Here is a 19530-nt window from a genome sequence, read left to right as displayed (position 1 = left end):
GATAGAGAACTGGTTGGCAGACAGGAAGCAAAGAGTAGGAATAAACGTGTCCTTTTCAGAATGGCAGGCAGTGACTAGTGGGGTACCGCAAGGGTCAGTGCTGGGCTCCCAGCTATTTACAATATACGTTAATGATTTGGACGAAGGAATTGAATGTAATATCTCCAAGTTTGCAGATGACACTAAGCTGGGTGGCAATGTGAGCTGTGTGGAGGATGCTAAGAGTCTGCAAGGAGACTTGGACAGGTTAGATGCATGGGCAAATGCATGGCAGTTGCAGTATAATGTTATTTGAATGGTGATAGATTAGGAAAAGGGGAGGTGCAACAAGACCTGGGTGTCATGGTACATCAGTCATTGAAAGTTGGCACGCAGGTACAGCAGGCGGTGAAGAAGGCAAATGGCATGTTGGCCTTCATAGCGAGAGGATTGGAGTATAGGAGCAGGGAGGACTTACTGCAGTTGTACAGGGCCTTGGTGAGGCCACACCTTGAATATTGTGTACAGTTTTGGTCCCCTAATCTGAGGAAGGTCATTCTTGCTATTGAGGGAGTGCAGCGAAGGTTCACCAACTGATTCCCGGGATGGCAGGACTGACATATAAAGAAAGACTGGATCGACTAGGCTTATATTCACTGGAATTTAGAAGAATGAGCGGGGATCTCATAGAAACATATAAAATTCTGACAGGATTGGACAGGTTAGATGCAGGAAGAATGTTCCCGTTGTTGGGGAAGTTCAGAACCAGGGGTCACAGTCTAAGGATAAGGGGTAAGCCATTTAGGACCAAGATGAGGAGAAACTTCTTCACTCAGAGAATTGTGAACCTGTGGAATTCTCTACCACAGTTGTTGAGGCCAGTTCTTTAGATATATTCAAAAGGGAGTTAGATATGGCCCTTACAGTTAAAGAGATCAAAGGGTAAGGCGAGAAAGCAGGAATGGGGTACTAAAGTTGAATGATCAGCCATGATCATATTGAATGGTGGTGCAGGCTCAAAGGGCCGAATGGCCAACTTCTACACCCATTTTCTATGTTTCTATGTTTCTATGTTTCTATGTTAAAACAGAAAGGAACATTTTTTTTGTGGTAAGTCTAAGAGGATTTTTTAACTGGATGTATTTAGTGACCTTTTTTCCCGCTCACATTTCATATTTAACAAATGTTACAGAAAATTATTTTCTAGAAACTCAAATTTCACTGATTTACACATGAACATTGAGGGATTACATTGTGGAAAAATAAAAAGGGAAAACTGCAATACAAACAGAAAATACAGGGAATACACAGTAGGTCAGTCAACATCTGTAAGAAGAAAAGACAGGATATAACGTTACATCCATCTAAATTAATGAATGCAAAACGTATGGGCTACCTTATGGCTGTGCAATCCTCCCAGCCCAATTTTCCTCTATTGGCTGTTCCCAAGCATGTCAAGGTGTAGGAAGAGGAAAATCTGCCCCTAAGTGTCGGATAGGTATACAGGCCTAATGGTCAGTGAATGATGTAGGAGGCGATGTCACGCCTGCATCATTTATATAATATAATATAATTTATTTTAGATGGAGGCCCCCGTCACAAATCCCAAGACCCACCAGAAACTTGAGCATGTTTTGGGACTAGTCTCCTTCCATTTTACAATGCATTGCGGCATAAAGGAACCCAATGACATTATTGTGAATTCCAGTCTACTTTTGCACAGTGTTCCACAATATCCATCCATACAGTAATCCTAATGGAATCACAGGTTTAAAAAAATCAAAAACTAAATGACACATATCCTAGCCCATTTGGACTATTAAAATACATAATTTCTTTGTATAAAAAAATAATTTTGTGACAATAGACACAGCTCCGAAGTGGAATGTGTGTCATTGATACAAAGTGAGTGTGCCCCCTAAAATGTGACTTACAATTCTGGCTGTAAAGCCTTAGGCAATTAATTAAAACTGTTTCTGCTCCTTTCTTAATGAGGTGTGATACTCCCCAGCTGATTCCTGTTAATCAGCTGGGGAACAGAATTTAAGCTCTTGACTTTATCGTGTCCACACTGTGAAATGGAGAGCAAATGCCTTTGGTTTGCATTGCAAACACTAAATGGTTCTATCTAAAATAGAATGCTAAACTGTCATATCAAGTACAAAATTAAAATAGGCCAAGTAGATGCTTACCAATGTTAATTTTAATAGATGTGTACAGCCAATAATATTTATAAATCAATAATGTAAATGGGTAATGTCAAAGTTGCATTCGAAAAACAGTCCACAATAAATGTTAAGAGTTGTTCAACGATGATCTTTCTGATTTCTCTTCTTCTCCGTGGCAAATTCTCTGGCTATTATTTGCTATCTACCCTGAATACCATAGCGGCATTTGGGAACTCATTATGTGAAGAGTTATGGTTATGAACCTGTAGCCCTTGAGTCCGTGGCATGGTATGCCACTCCCTTCATTAATCAAACTATATTTATAATTTAACAAGAGACCCAGAAGAAAACTCACGGACAACTGAGAAGGAAGAAAACTCCCCACTAAAGGTTAGACCCAAAGGGATTAGGTATGACTGGGACTGCATTCGCCTGGTTCCATTCTTATCTATCTAATCATAGCCAGAGAATCACCTGCAACAGCTTCTCTTCCTGCCCCTGCATCGTTACTTCTGCTGTCCTCCAAGGGTCTATCCTTGGCCACCTCTTATCTCTCATCTATATGCTGTCCTTTGGCAACATCATCCGAAAACACTGCATCAGTTTCTACATGTACGCTGATGACACCCAGCTCTATGTCAGCACTACGTCTCTCGACCCCCTCCACGGTCTCTAAATTGTCAGACTGCTTGTCCGACATCCAGTTCTGGATCAGCAGAAATATTCTCCAATTGAATATTGGGAAGACTGAAGCCATTGTTTTCTGTCCCCGCCACAAATTCCGTTCCCTAGCTACTGACTCCATCCCTCTCCCCAACCTCTGTCTGAAGCTGACCCAGACTGTTCACAACCTTGGTGTCTTATTTGACCCTGAAATGAGCTTTCGACCATATATCCGCAGCATAACTAAGACCGCCTATTTCCACCTCCGTAACATCGCCCACCTCTGCCCTTGCCTCAGCTCATCCGCTGCTGAAGCCCTCATCCATGCCTTTTCTACCTCTAGACTTGACTATTCTAATGCACTCCTGGGTGGCCTCCCACATTCTACCCTATGTAAACTAGAGGTAATCCAATATTCGGCTGCCCATGTCCTAACTTGCACCAAGTCTCGTTCACCCATCACCTCTGTGCTTGCTGACCTACATTGGTTAAACAACACCTCGATTTCAAAATTCTCAAATCCCTCCATGGCCTCACCCCTCCCTATCTCTGTAATCTCCTCCAGCCCCACAATCTCCCCCCGCCCCCACCCCGGAGATGTCTGCGCTCCTCTAATTCTGCCCTCTTGAACATCTCTGATTATAATCACTCAACAATTGGTGGCCGTGCCATCTGTTGCCTAGGCCCCAAACTCTGGAACTCCCTGCCTAAACCTTTCTTATTCTCTACCTCTCTTTCCTCCTTCAAGATGCTCCTTAAAACATATCTCTTTGTTCAAGCTTTTGGTCACCTGCGCTAATTTCTACTTATGCGGCTCAGTGTCAAATTTGTTTCTCATAATATTCCTGTGAAGTGTCTTGGGACATTTCACTACGTTAACGGCGCTATATAAATATATGCTGTTGTTGTTGTTGTTAACAGTGTATCGACTGCTAAACAATGATTATGGCCTTAAACAACTAATTTTAATTTTGTGCAGTGTGAAACTTATCAATTTTAATAAAAATTACAATTTTTAAGAAACTTAAAATATATATTTAGGTTGAACCTCCCTTATCCAGAACCCTCGGGACCTGACCTGTTCTGGATAAGGGATTTTTCCGGATGAGGGGTGGTCACGTTAAATTGGATGGTATAGGTACTGAGCAAGAGGATATCGGTGCTTGCTGGCTTGGGGCTGAGAGTGCGGCAGAGAGATTATGGAGCGGGGGTGGGACGGGAAGTGGATCGTGGGGTCAGGTCAGTGATTGCGGGAGTCAGCAGCGAGGAAGGACTTGAATTTGTTCATGTCAGAGTTCTGCACATGTGCCACCTGGTGACCGGGAATGGATCTGGACGAGGGGTGGTTCCGGATAAGGGAGTTCTGGATAAGAGAGGTTCAACCTGTGTATATAGATTTTTTTTTTTAAGTTTGTTCATCTTTATTTCAGGTTTGCCTTTTCCCCATGTGAGAGACCCAATCTTTGTTTTGCTCTTTCTAACCTTTTTAAAAGGTTAGAAATTTACGAGCTTCCTTGATTGCTGTCTGTGAAAATTCTGCATTTGATTGACATCACAGCAGCTCGCGCAAGGGGATCCCCATTATACTCCGTTGATTTGAATTACGCATCGGGAAATCCGAACTTCTTGACACAGAGCTCGCGAGATCTTTGTGCGAAGCTTACTTCGGGGCCAGAGGCGAACACTTTGCTTCACCACTGACTGCAAATTCTGGGCCAATATATTTTAATATTCAGCATCATCATCATAGGTAGTCCCTCTTAGAATAGGACAAATGTTGCATATGAAAATGGTCTAATTATTTCTAGCCTTTTTTTTCTTGGTGCATTTTCTGTTCTTTGCACACAACTGAAACAAAGACAGGAGAAAAGTAACAGTCACAGAAAAATTCTGATCAGTATGTGGGAGCTCTGAAACTTTGATGATCCACCTTGGAAAGGAATTTATCAGGCCATAATACCCCAACAAAGCTACCAAGAAACAGTTATGAGTGGAAAGATCATTTTTTTTAAATGTATGAAGGGCAGTATTTATTAGTTAGCAAAACAGCATCGGAATTGCAATGTTCGCTTACTTTGTCTTTTAACAATTTTTAAGGAACTCGCTCACCTACATTGGCTCCCATTTAAACAATGCCTCGATTTAAAAATTTTCATCCTCGTTTTCAAATCTTTCCATAACCTCGTCCCTCCCTATCTCTACAATCTCCTCCACCCTCCGACATCTCTGCGCTCCTCTAATTCTGGCCTCTTGAGCATCCCAGATTTCGATCGCTCCACCATTGGTGGCCGTGCCTGTAGCTGCCAAGCCCTAAGCTCTGGAATTTCCTACCTAAACCTTCCCGCCTCTTTACCACTCTCTCCTTGTTTAAGACTATCCTCAACCCCTACCTCTTTGACCAAGCTTTTGATCATCTACATTAAATTTCCTTATGTGGCTTGGTGTCAAATTTTTGTTTGATAACGCTCTTGTGAAGCACCTTGGGACATTTTATTAAGTTAAAGGCGCTCTATAAATACAAGTTGTTGTTGTTCTTGATGTCTAAAGCAGTGCATAAACATTTTGGTGCCCTAAAAATGTAAAATTTCAAACAGAATTAAATAGTCTTATTGTGATGACAATATGAGGGGTGATTGACCCACACAGGTCCTGAGTGAGCTGTTGACACTGGAGCCGTTAGCATCACATGCCGTTTCACACTTCAAATTTCCCTCCTGGAGCAGTGCAGCCAACGGGCGCTCAGCACAGGTGTGGCCGCGCGGCACTCTGGGAGATGTAGTCTGGCGGCGGGAGCTGCCCCTGCGGCGGCCCGGGGCCCGAGACTACAACTCCCACGGGGCGTTGCCGCACGCGTACCCCCAGCAGAGACGCCGCAAGTAATGGGGACTCCAGAGAAAGGCGGTGACCGGATTTTGGGTCCCTTCTCTGGTTACTAACGGTAACGGGAATAACTGCCAGAATCGAGATAATGAAGGAAGGGGCAGAGTGCCGGTGTGGGGTTCAAAAGTTGGGCTTTGACTCCATCCGTGTTTGAGGCTTTTGCCCCAGGCTCCGTTTGAAGGCAGAATGTCGAGGGGCAGGTTCATCATCACCTTCATTAAAGGGAAGAGTAAAAGAGGGAGCGAAGATGAAGCCCACGAGGAACAGAAACAGGATCCCTGTGACTTGGAAGAGGAAGCTAAGAAGGGCGAGACCTCCACCTTTGTCGCACCAGTGACCTCCAGAGGACCAGGTGGGCAGCTTCAGGTATCTTTATGTCAGCAATGATTGAAGTGCTGGACATCCTATCCTTTGGCTCCAGTGTCAACCTTGGCTCTAGCAGCACTGGACTTTTGTGGGTTAAAGTCCCACACCACAGACTTGAGCACGTAATCTAGGATGGTACAAACTGCAGTGCTGAGGGATCGCTGCTCTGTCTGAGTTGCCGTCTTTCGCACGAGACCCGAAACCGTCTGCCTTCTCAGGTGGACGTAAATTATTTCATATCACTATTTCGAAAGAGAACAGAGGAGCCGTCTTTGGTGTCCTGGACAATGTTTATCCCTCAATCCACATTACTAAAACAGATTGGGACAGATTTTGCTGTGGGAATAACGGTTAGGCTAACAGCACTCAGTCATTTACGTGCAAATCGGACGAACTTCCGGCCATCACACATGCGCAGTTAAACACGGAATCAGGAAGTTGCCGTCTGAGATACGACTTGCCTCCTTAAGCTTCCTGAAAATGACATCTTGCCATCTGACTCACCATTCAAATGTATTGTTGAGATTAAATTGTCTCTGGTCTGTCAAATAATCAGGGTTGAGTGCAAACCAATATGGTGGGTATATTGTGTTTAATCGGAGTTCAGGACGGAATGTAACACACTAGTTATACAGCAAAAATATATGACCGTGACAGGTAGCTGGCATCGGACAGACAGCTGGAATGCGTGAACAGCTGTCCTTCTTGTCTCGTGTTTTTTTTCTCTCGAACTATTCAAGTGTTGGACCAAAGCCAGCATTAACTCCACTCTCCGGAATCTTTACTCCACCGTCTGCGCTGAGGGCTCTTTAGGTCTTTTATTCTCTTTTTTTTAGGGGTGGACCTGGGATAGAATATGGACAGTGCCATTTAACCTATAGAGGTTCCTCTTGAAACAAGGAGTCCCATGGCATATCAAGTTCTTTGTCTAAACTTACAGATGAAGACCCTCCCTCCAGGGGTCCTATGCTTTCCCCTCACATGTCTGTCTTGTTTATACATTGTGAAGGCCAATCCATCTAAATTCCTCTTATCTCGTCCGTCCTGTCCTCTCTGGTTAGAGTCTTGTACTCATTTTCCAGGAAAACAAAACTTAAGCAGTCCCAGTAAAAAGTAACATATACATTAACTCCTTGCTTGTCTTGAGCTCTAATACAATAATTTAAACACTGTGTCACAATTTCATTCGCATAACCATATATTTTTAGGTATCTCTAATTTCTAACTATTGAATGCCGTGAAGTTCCTGTATTTACCTCCTAGATATGGATTAAACGTGCCAAAAAAGTTAGGGCTTCTCCTTTCCATAAGTACCCTTTTAACAATGTGGTAAGTCTTCATTACTGCTAAACAGTCTGTCTGGCACAAAAAAATTAACATTTACAATTGTGGAGTCTCATTCCATAAGCTTTTAATTATTGTTGGAGATTTTAAAAAAGATTAAGTAACTTTTTAAAAACTTTTTTTTGTCTTTTTTTCTCACTCTCTTAATCCAATCTTTCTTTTCCTCCATTTTCTGTACCTGATTTGACATTGAATTCGCTATTCTAACTTGCATTTCCTGGTTCAGACTACACTGCTCATTAACGATTCTTCAATCTGTTTGTTTAAGGAGATGTACAGTGGTATGTCCTGTTCACACAGGTTCCAAATGCCCTGTAGAGGGTGCTGCACCTTTTGGATGTTTGGCAGATAGTGACTTGTTGTGAAAAACCCCATAGGAAGTTTATGGGCAAGTCATCATCATAGGCAGCCCCTCAGAATCGAGGAAGACTTGCTTCCCCTCCTGAAGTGAGTTCTTTGGTGGCTGAACAGTCCAATACGAGAGCCACAGACTCTGTCAAAGGTGGAACAGATAGACGTTGAGGGAAGGGGTGGGTGGGACTGGTTTTCCGCACGCTCTTTCCGCTGCCTGCACTTGGCGTTGAGACTCAAGGTGCTCAGCGCCCTCCTGGATGCACTTTCTCCACTTGGGGCGATCTTTAGCCAGGAGCTCCCAGGTGTCAGTGGGAATGTTGCACTTTATCACGGAGGCTTTGAGGGTGTCCTTGTAACGTTTCACCTTTGGGTCATTTGCCATGAAGGAACACCGCGTAGAGCATTTGCTTTGGGAGTCTCGTATCTGGCATGCGAACTATATGGCCTGCCCAGCGGAGCTGATCGGGTGTGGTCAGTGCTTCAATGCTGGGGATGTTAGCCTGGACGAGGACGCTGATGTTGGTGTGCCTGTCCTCCCAGGGGATTTGAAGGATCTTGCGGAGACATCGTTGGTGATATTTCTCCAGCGACTTGAGCTGTCTACTGTACATGGTCCATGTCTCTGAGCCATACAGGAGGGCGGGTATTATTACAGTCCTGTAGACCATGAGCTTGGTGGTAGATTTGAGGGCCTGGTCTTCAAACACACTTCGTCAAGCGGCCGAAGGTTGCACTGGCGCACTGGAGGCAGTGTTGGATCTCGTCGTCGATGCCTGCTCTTGTTGATAGGAGGCTCCCGAGATATGGGAAGTGGTCCACGGTGTCCAGGGCCGCGCCATGGATCTTGATGACTGGGCAAGTACAAGTCTAACGAATGGCACCGTTCACAGCAAAATCCGGACCATTATCTGATCATTATCTCATTGCCTGTTTGTGGGAACTTGCTGTGTGAAAATTGCCTGCTGCGTTTCCCTATATTACAACACTTGAAATATTACAACACTTAATTGGATGTAAAGCGCTTTGGGACATCCTGAAAGGTGCTGAATGAGTGTTTCTTCCTTCGGTTTTCTTTTTTCTTTTCTTCCATTGCAAGCCACTGCAAGAGCCAAGTGCATGTAATTTGTGGTCATTATCTGTACTCCGATTGGCCCATTGAGAACCTTTGTTGTGGAGTTTTCCTGTGTTTGTTCTGTTATGACTGTTATGATGCCTATTGCTGGCAAGAAATATGAAAACTGAATAAAACTACTGAAACTGGACATATGGAACTAACCTTTCAACTGCTATTTCATTTTGGAGCTTAGATTGTTGTAAATTACTTGACGTTTTGCTTGTGGTTTTATAACGTAATCTTGCCTTCCCAGAAATTGTAATCAACACTGAATTTCTATTATTTATATTTACATGTAAGTTCATCATTTGAGAATTGTAAGCAACTTAGTTCTATACACTACTCCTCTATTACTAAGAGGCAGTGGTTAGTTTCTTTTTCCTAGTTTTATTTTACGCTCATTTCAGAAATTTTCTTTTCACAAATGGGATTCCATTTGGCATTCGTCTACTGATTTGGAAGAACATCTAGCCTTCCTCTTCACTTTTTCAAAGTCAAATTCTTCAAATAATTACCTTGTGACATTCCTTTTTTAAAGTGTTACTTTTGTCCATTTCTTGGTTTTTGTTTCATTTTTTTCCTCTTATAGGGCTCAATTTTCCCCAAGCCCATTTTCTGGCTTATTGCCAGAGTTATGCCCATTTTTCTAGGCCAGAAATGTGCCAGAAATATTTTACCAAAGATTCCCCGATGTATAATTTGAATTTGGCGCGCGCAGTATGTCCAGTCACCTTGGGAGGTAGAGCCTGCTGTCTGCACCAAAAAACGAAACCGTACCTTCTGGACATGCGCAGGAAAAAAAGTTACGTTTTTGTCATCGTTCCAATGGACGCGCATGCTCAGTACATCTCGGGTTTGGCAATCGGCCATTTTTAAAGAGCCAGTTGTGTGTGTGAGAAGGAGTGCTGTGTGAAAGCATTGGAAAAATCGCAGCTGGAGCAATATAAGATGCAACGCGGTGCAAGGACCAAGAATTTCTTACAGGAAGAAGTAGAGGCACTAGTTACTGTTATTGAGAACAGATAGCAGGAGCTGGACACCAGCAGAGGTCACATAAAAGTTCCACCCAAAGAATTGAAGAAACGCTGGAACCAAGTTGCAGAAGATTACTGCTCAGTGGTGATCACCACGAGATCTGGAGGCTAGTGTAAAAAGAAATGGCAGGACCTTGGTCAAGTAGTTAGTGTAAGTAATATTTTCATTTATTCACTGGAATTGCAATTGTAAATGTGACCAGCTGTATATGTCACCCAGCAGAAAGACATCCTATCTTTAAAAAGTTGCATTTTCATCTTAGCAGAGGAAGGTGGCACATAATAAAAGGGAAAGAACTCGAACAGGAGGAGGCCCGGCAAATCTGCACCAACTGACACCCTTGGAAGAAAGGGGCTGCTTTGATGGGTCCTGCCTAGAAAAAAGCAATCAGTGCTGCACAAGCTGGGTCCACACTCGAGGGAGAGGGTAAGTCCTGCAAATTCATCGTGGTCCTTCAAATCAGCTTGCTGCCTGTCATGCAATATGTGAGCCTACTCATGCCACCTACACCGCCCCCTCCTCTGCTGCTAACCATTTGACTCTTCTGTTATCTTTTGCAGAACTTGAGGTCAACCCTAACAATGCAGAAGAAGATTCAGATGAGGATGAGCCTGAAGAGGAGAACATCTTCCAATCCAACTCTCCAGACCAAAAACATGGGGGTGAGGGGGAGGGGATGGAGCTGGATGAAGATCCCACAATTGTACTGACTTTGGAGGAGGTGCCGCTCATGGAGGTGACAGCCCCTTCCGTGACTAGTGGCTTGATGTTGGTGGGACATTCCATGGTTTCACATCTTCCGAGGTTACGGTCCCAGTGGTGTGGTGCAGCGAGGCACACCCACGGCCCCACAGTCCCCGGGTCCCAGTGTTGAGGTGCGAGCCACACCAGTGGGGAGGAGAGGAAGGAGCACTCGACTGCACCCTCCTGAGGTGCAGGATCTAACAGATGTGGTTTAGATGATGTCATTGAGTGCGGAGAGCATTGACCTTACCCGATCACTCCTGGACATCATCAGTAGGATGATGATGAGGTAGAGGGACTGTCGGGAGAAGTAACAGCAATGACACTAGAAATGGGAACGATATCCGGGACCATCAATGAGGGAATAGTGGCCATGGGGGAGGGAATGTCAGAGGTAGTGCAAACCAAGTCACTGACCATGGGGGAGGGAATGTTGCAGGTAGTTCAGACAGTTTTGCTCAACGTGAGGGAGGGAATGTTGCAGGTCGTTGAGACACTTGTCAGGGCACATGAGGGACGGCATGTTGGAGTTGGCTGCTGCAATAAGGGAACAGGCCCAGACCCCGCACCCATTGACAGAATCAACTGTCACTCCCACTCCAATCCCCACACCAGCCTCTGAAGAGTCCAAAGCCGGGCCCTCCAACTTGTCGCCTGGGCCCTCCAACTTGTCGCCTGGGCCCTCTAACTTGCCGCATGACGCCGATGCCCTCCCCCTCAAGAGGTGCGCAGTACCCGAGATGTTAGAAAGAATAAGCTTGGTACCAAGCCCAGAAACACTGTGCCACCGTCTGTGGGCAGGGGTGGTGGTGTGTCCAAGACCAAGCGCAGCGGGCGGTCTTAGAAAAAGGGGGAGGAGAGATGGGTGGGTGCAGCCTTTCTTTGCTGTTGTTGTTGTTATTATTGTTATTGTTGTAACTGTTCTCAAATTAAAAGTTTTTTGTAAGTTACGTAAATTTACAAGTTTATAAGTGATCTTAAAGTAAAGTTTGATACAAGAATAATTTTATTTAAGTTAAGAACATTGTAAACTTTTGAATAAAATATATTTTACATTAAAACTGAATCATGTTCCATTAACAGAACACAACTTTACGGAACAGCTCTCAACATTAAACATGGTCCATGTGGAATAGTTGTTGCTGAGCCCTCAGGCATCAATAAAGCGTTCACAGATGAGCTGCTGGTGCAAGGCTCGAGCAATCGTTAAAGGGGCACGCTGGCCCGCCCTCCTCTGCCGTCGTGTTCTGGCCTCGGGCATATGCATGGCTTCCTCATCCTCATCATCCTCATACTCCTGCTCGTCACCTGCATCTTCCACATCATTATCATCAGCCACTCTCACCGCAGGTGGGTCTTCCACTACCAGGTGCTGCTGTCTCATGATGGCTAAGTTATGCAGCATGCAGCACACAACAGTGAACTGACTGACAATCTCAGGGGAGTACAGCATATAGCCTCCGGAATGGTCCAGGCATCGGAAATGCTGTTTCAATATGCCAATGGTCCTCTCAATAATGCTGTGTGTCGCAATGTACGACATGTTGTATTAACGGTCAGCTTCTGCCCGGGTTACGCGTAGGGGTGTCGTGAGCCAGGTGGCGAGGCCGTTACCTCTTGTCTCCCAATAGGCAGCTGTGCCCTTCTGGCTGCTGCTGCTGCTGAAACATGGCAGATATAACGCTATCGCGTAGGATGAATGCATCATGGGTGCTGCCAGGGTATCTTGCATCGACTGACATGATATGCATGTCATCACACACGAGCTGCACATTAATGGATTGGAAGCCTTTTCTGTTCCTGGACATCTCTGAATCCTTCAGAGGTGCTCGCAAGGTGATGTGGGTACAATCAATGCAGCCCTGTACCTTTGGGAAGCCAGCAATCCTGGAGAAGCCCACAGCCCTGTCATGTATTGCTTGGGCGGTCATGGGGAACTTTATGAAGTCATTCCTACGTGCGTACAGTGCAGCTGTGACCTAGTGAATGGAGACATGTGTTGCATGTTGAGAGATGGCGGACACATCCCCAGTTGTAGCTTGAAACGATCAGGAGGAATAGAATGAAAGTGCAGCTGTAACTTTCACTTCAGCTGACAAAGCAGTCCTGATGCTTTTAGGTTGCAGGTCTGCTTTGACCAACTCACAGATCTCACTTACAACTTCTTTGTGGAAATGCAGCCTTCTGACACAGTCAGCATCACTCAGGTGGAGGTACGAACGCCTGTCTCGATATACCCGAGGGGGATAAGGCTCGTGATGTTCCTGATGCGATGAAGTTGAATCAATTGTCTCCTATATAGCATCGTGATGCAGAAGGCTCGCACAAGGTATTAAATGTAACCTTTGAAAGAAGCTCACAACGGCAGGAAAGCAGGCAGCACAGGTTCACAGTTGTAGGTCTCTAGGTCTGTAAGGATGGACCACACCCAAAGGTCTTGTGACTTCTCCTCTCTTCCCTCCTCCCCCCTCCCCCAATTGGAGTCCTGTGACTTCTCTCTCTACCTCCCTGGGCTTCAAGCCTTCCAATCAGCACCTCTCTCTCCTCCCCCCCCTCCCCACGGCTTGTTTTGTAGCTGAGCCCTTGTGTCCGGGCGTGGGGCCGATTCTGCCGGCCAAACCTATGACCCTCCAGCCCTGCTTCAAGACGTTCGCTGGTGGTGTGTGAGTGAGTTTAAAAAATGAGAGAACTTCTGAAATCCAACAAATTTACACTTTTATGTTGACAGGTTTAAAAAAAAAAAGTTGAACTTTATTATTGATTTTGACAGTGTTCTTGACTCTCCAAAATCTTCGATTTAAAAACAATTACTTCCTCCAGTGTAGATTTGTGAATGTGCGCTGGTTTTCTTAACTTACCAGAAGGTTTTTCAGGAGTGGCCAGATACGTCGACCTAAGAGAAAAAAATGTTGGCCAAACTGCGAACAGTTGAAAAAACTGGCGCAGACATGAGTGAACTATGATGTAAACAAAAAACTGGCCTAGAAAAATCATAACTAAGTCAGTTACGCCAGCGCCGATCGCATAGGGAAACTTTGAAAAAAATAAATACGCCCAAAAAAACGGCGGGCACCAAAAAAAGGGAAAAATTGAGCCCATACTTCTGTTGTTTCTTGTCTCACTTGAAGTACATTTAAAACCGATCTATTGGGAAGAACTCAAAAATGGTGTATATTTTGAATAATGTACCATGCACAATAGTAGAGGCAAAACATTGAGATTTTTGTATAAAAAAAGTTATACTCTAATAGGGAGTGAGGGTATGGGAGAGATGGCCTTTCATCATCCTGATTTTTCTTATGTTCTTAGTGCAGAAAAGTGTTACCTGGTTCACATAATTTTTATTATCTATTAGAGGTTGCTATCAGTTGTACAAGATTTCTTTCATAAGCACATGAGAAATAGGAGCAGGAGTAGGCCATACGGCCCCTCGAGCCTGCCACACCATTCAATAAGATCATGGCGGATCATCGACCTAAACTCCACTTTCCCGCCTGATCTCCATATCCTTTGATTCCTCCGGGGATGGGTATCTATCTATCTAAACAACAAATTTGGTTCGATAGTTGGTGCTTTTCTGTATATGCAAGGATGGGCTACATATTTCTTGCCACCTGTTCCTTTTTTTCTCTTGTGCTGTTAGTTTGTACATTGATCACATCACTTGCTCATGTGTATGCTGAGGATCTTAATCCAACTTGTCACACGTACTGACTTGTAAAACTTCAAGAAAAGGAACCAAATGAATAGGAATGTCACGGTTCAAAAGTCATGTGTATTATATCCTGCTCCTGAATGACCTTTCACAAAATCTATATCCATGTTTCATGGGGGTTCACTCCACTGCAGGAGAATACAGTTCCTTGTTTTGATTTTAAACAGGGCCCAGGACTCTGATTGCTCATGAGGTGATTTGGAGGATTTGTCTGGAGAATTTGTGCCTGACTGAGTGAACGAGGTGAATTTCAGTTGTTTTATTGATGGAATGGCTCTTGTGGGCTGCCATTCTGACTATGGTAGTTAAACAACCTTGCACTGTCAATATCAAGCTATATTTCTGATGATCCCAGGGTCAATGTTGTTATGTATTGTCCAGGTACATTAAATGTATAAGTACAATGGTGCGCCACAGAGGGCGCTGTGGTGGGAGACCTGAAAGTACCTGCAAGACAGAGTATAAAAAGCTGCCCACTACACCTGAGAGGCACTCTGGAGTTACACAATAAAGGACCAAGGTCACGGCAGTTACTACAACACCAGACCGTATGGAGTCAGTGATTTGAGTGCTACATACACCACATTGGCGACAAGGACACGGACGTACTTCACGCAACCATGGCTACTCTGGGCTCGTTAAAGGATTTTACGGTGGGCAATGATTGGGAGGTCTTTATGGAAAGGCTCGAGTACGACTTCACAGCAAACGACCTGACGGGGAACACGGACGCACTGAGAGAGAAGCGTAAGGCGATATTGCTTTCCAATTGTGGCGATGAGGTTTACTGTCTCATCAGGGATTTGCTGGCACCCGCGAGCGCCAGGGATAAGTCATATGAGGAGCTGATCGCACTCATTTGTGACCAACTGAAACCGAAGGAGAGCATCCTCATGGCCAGGCACAAATTCTACCACCACTGCAGACTTGAGGGCCAGGATGTCACCAAATACGCTGTGGACCTCAGGAGACTCGGCGCCGTGTGATTTTGGCATACATCTTGACGACGCGTTGCGAAACGTCTTTGTTATGGGGATTGGCCATGAGGGTCTCCTTCACAGGCTGCTATCCACTGAACCCACAGTCATCCTGAAGCAAGCCATCACAATCAGCAGGGCATTTATGACCTTGACTTGCAGCACCAAGCAGATGTTCCACACAATCTCGAACCTGGCAGGCACTGTCCACAGGATAGCGCCCACCATGGACAAAATTGCAGAACGTGGCTCTGCCCAGGGCAAAGAGCACGGATCTCGGGGTCCTGGAACTCAGTCCGCCGAGGGGCGCTAATCGAGTAGCACCATGCTGGCGCTGCGGAGGAAGCCATGGAGCTCACCGGTGCAGGTTTGCGGAGTATACGTGCAATACCTGCCACACGAAAGGCCACCTTCAGCGTATGTGCAAAAGAAACCTGACTCACCGTCTGGCTGAGGAGATGGCAGAGGGTCCACCATCCAGCGAGGAGCAGGCAGAAGAAGATGAGGCATTGGGTGTTTGGACTGTACGTGTACCGACGATTCGGCCCCAGTGATTATGGAAGTCAAGATCAACGGAGTCCCAGTGAGTATGGAAGTTGACACTGGATCGGGTCCGTCGTTGATGAGTCAGATAACTTTTGAGAAACTGTGGGTCAACCCAGCTGCACGACCCAGGCTGGTCCCGGTCACGGCGAAGCTGCGCACCTACACCAGAGCGGATGTGCAGGTATCTCACGGGGGTGAGACGCACAGTTTACCTTTGTGGATCATTGCAGGTGATGGGCTGACGCTTCGCGGCAGGAGGTGGATGGAAAAGGTCCGTGGGAGCTGGGAAGACTTTATTCCTCCACAGACTGCTGTTCCCCGGGTTCCCAAAGAGCAGCGCCGACCGAGCTGGAGGAGAAAGAAGCTGTTCAGCAGCAATCTAAATCCCCACACAGGCGACAGCAGCCCAGAACTCCTGACCTCAAACAATCCTGCAGCCTCGGCCTCCACAGACGAGCAGACCCTGGAAGAGCAGGCGTTGATCGGGAAATCCATCGTCGGACGACAAATCAGGGGGGCCCATGCGGAGAGGAAGTCGGGCGGCGGTTGCTGCTATGGTGGAGGCCGGGACGGCGGCGGTGGTGGTGGTGGCCACGGCAACGGCAGGAGAGGAGGCTACAGCGGCGGTGGGCTACAGCAGCGGCTGGAACGGCAGGAGAGGAGGTTACAGCGGTGGCGGAGGCTACAGCGGCACCTGGAACGGCAGGAGAGGAGGCTACAGCGGCGGCGGAGGCTACAGCGACGGCAGATATGACCCGGGAGAACGCGACAAGTTTTATTTCTAAGATCTTTCCAGTGACTGGATTCCTTCTCTGCACGTATAATCGCACAATCGATCCAGCCTCTCTCAAAGCTTCTACTGCTTTGCTATGTGTTACTTCCCTTACATCTACATCATTTACCCGAAGGATGCAATCATTCACCCGCAGTCTTCCATCCTGTGCAGCTGCACCTCCTGCAATGATTTTTGTAATGAATATGCTCAGATCATCACCAATGTGCGGATTATCTGTGCCACCTGCAATGCTGAAGCCAAGGCCAGAATTTCCCCTTTCAAGTGTGATTTTACACTTTCTTTCTTTCTTTGTCAGCGAGCTCAAGATGGTGGCGAGCCTCGTGGCAGCAGAGCTCTGCAGATAAAGGCCCGCAGAGAAACTAAAATGGCGCCGCCCAGTGAAAGCCTCGTGAGAAACACAAGATGGCGTCTTAAAAGGAAAATGCACCCGGGAGTCTTAAAAGGGCCTTACACCGTTGGCGGTCCCCACAAAGAGACTTTTGTAAGGCAAGAGCGAGTCTAAATGAGCAATGTGAATGTAGGACGACGGACTTGTGATGAGAGTTAATATTTTAATGCTGAATGGTTACTGTGTTTAAAATATGGATATGAATTACGAAAAGAGTTAATACCATGAGGTACATGTAAAAGGGTAATGGACCCGTGACTAACATGACTAATGTGATTTTAGATTTATGTGATTCATGCACTGGTTCAGCGGCTGCAGATGAGCCGCTTTCTGAGAACAGAGGCAATGCACCAGTTGCGATACCCTGTCTCAGCGCAGCCCATTACCTCACGCAAAAAGGGGCAGTATACCGCCACCGTACCTCACTCAAATGAGCTGGAATTAAATAACTGTTCAGTGTACTTGCAACCTTTTGACATTACATCTGTACCATATATTAGAAACATAGAAACATAGAAAATAGGTGCAGGAGTAGGCCATTCGGCCCTTCTAGCCTGCACCGCCATTCAATGAGTTCATGGCTGAACATGCAACTTCAGTACCCCATTCCTGCTTTCTCACCATACCCCTTGATCCCCCTAGTAGTAAGGACTTCATCTAACTCCTTTTTGAATATATTTAGTGAATTGGCCTCAACAACTTTCTGTGGTAGAGAATTCCACAGGTTCACCACTCTCTGGGTAAAGAAATTCCTCCTCATCTCGGTCCTAAATGGCTTACCCCTTATCCTTAGACTGTGTCCCCTGGTTCTGGACTTCCCCAACATTGGGAACATTCTTCCTGCATCTAACCTGTCTAACCCCGTCAGAATTTTAAACGTTTCTATGAGGTCCCCTCTCATTCTTCTGAACTCCAGTGAATACAAGCCCAGTTGATCCAGTCTTTTTTGATAGGTCAGTCCTGCCATCCCGGGAATCAGTCTGGTGAACCTTCGCTGCACTCCCTCAATAGCAAGAATGTCCTTCCTCAGGTTAGGAGACCAAAACTGTACATAATACTCCAGGCATGGCCTCACCAAGGCCCTGTACAACTGTAGCAATACATCCCTGCCCCTGTACTCAAATCCCCTCGCTATGAAGGCCAACATGCCATTTGCTTTCTTAACATGTACCATACTAATGTACTGTCTATGTATACCTGCTTTCTGTTGGAGGTTATGCTCGTGTACTTCATCACCCATGTAAGGACTGCAAACACCACATGGGGGGGAAGAGGGAAGTGGATGGTCATGGACCCGCACTCACAAATCAACCATGACAAACAAGGCCGAGGTTACCGGCAATGGCTTTTGGAACTGAGGGGCGGGGGGGGGAAGTGAGATGTTATGTATTGTCCAGGTACATTAAATGTATAAGTACAATGGTGTGCCACAGAGGGCGCTGTGGTGGGAGACCTGAAAGTACCTGCAAGACAGAGTATAAAAGGCTGCCCACCACACCTGAGAGGCACTCTGGAGTTACACAATAAAGGACCAAGGTCACGGCAGTTACTACAACACCAGACCGTGTGGAGTCAGTGATTTGAGTGCTACATACACCACAAATGTAATCATAAATTGCTTGAGCTTTACACTAATCGAAAGCCATCAGTAGTGAGCTGGCTCCTGTTGACAAATTACCCTATTTAAATTTTGACAAATTTTGCAACAGTGGGAAAGTTGCATGTGTGTAGCTGTTCCGCGATCTCAGTAGTGACTTTAAGGGTACATTTACACTGCAAGTTTAGTGTTGATGTGAAGGAAATTTTGCTTTGCACTGACAACGTGACTCAGTGGTAGCACACTCGCCTCTTGAGTCAGAAGGTCATGGGTTCATGTCGCGCTCCAGAGAACACAATGTAAGAAATAGGAGCAGGAGTAGGCCATTTGGCACCTCAAGCCGGCTTCGCCATTCAGTAAGATCATGGCTGATCTGATCTTTTGGCATCAACTCCACTTCCCTGCCCGCTCCCCATAACCCTTCACTCCTTTATCGTTCAAAAATCTATCTATCTCCACCTTAAAAATATTCAAATGACCCAACCTCCACAGCTCTCTGGAGTAAAGTTTTCCAAAGATTCATGACCCTCTGAGAGAAGAAATTCCTCCTCATTTCCTTATTCTGAAACTATGCCTTCTAGTTCTAGATTCCTCCATGAGGGAAAACATCTTCTACCCTGTCAAGCTTCCTCGGAATCTTATACGTTTCAATAAGATCACCTCTCATTCTTCTAAACTCCAATGAGTATAGGCCCAACCTGCTCAACCTTTTTTCATAAGTCAACCCCTTCCTCTCCGGAATGAAGCTTGTGAACCTTCTCTGAACTGCCTCCAATGCAAGTATAACCCCCCTTAAATAAGGAGACCAAAACTGTACGCAGTACTCTAGGTGTGGTCTCACCAACAGTTGTAGCAGGACTTCCC

Source organism: Pristiophorus japonicus, chromosome 13 (assembly GCF_044704955.1).
Source record: "Pristiophorus japonicus isolate sPriJap1 chromosome 13, sPriJap1.hap1, whole genome shotgun sequence".
In the NCBI taxonomy this organism is placed as follows: Eukaryota; Metazoa; Chordata; class Chondrichthyes; family Pristiophoridae; genus Pristiophorus; species Pristiophorus japonicus.
The sequence above is the reverse complement of the archived record's forward strand: the minus strand, read 5'-3'. Positions refer to the sequence as shown.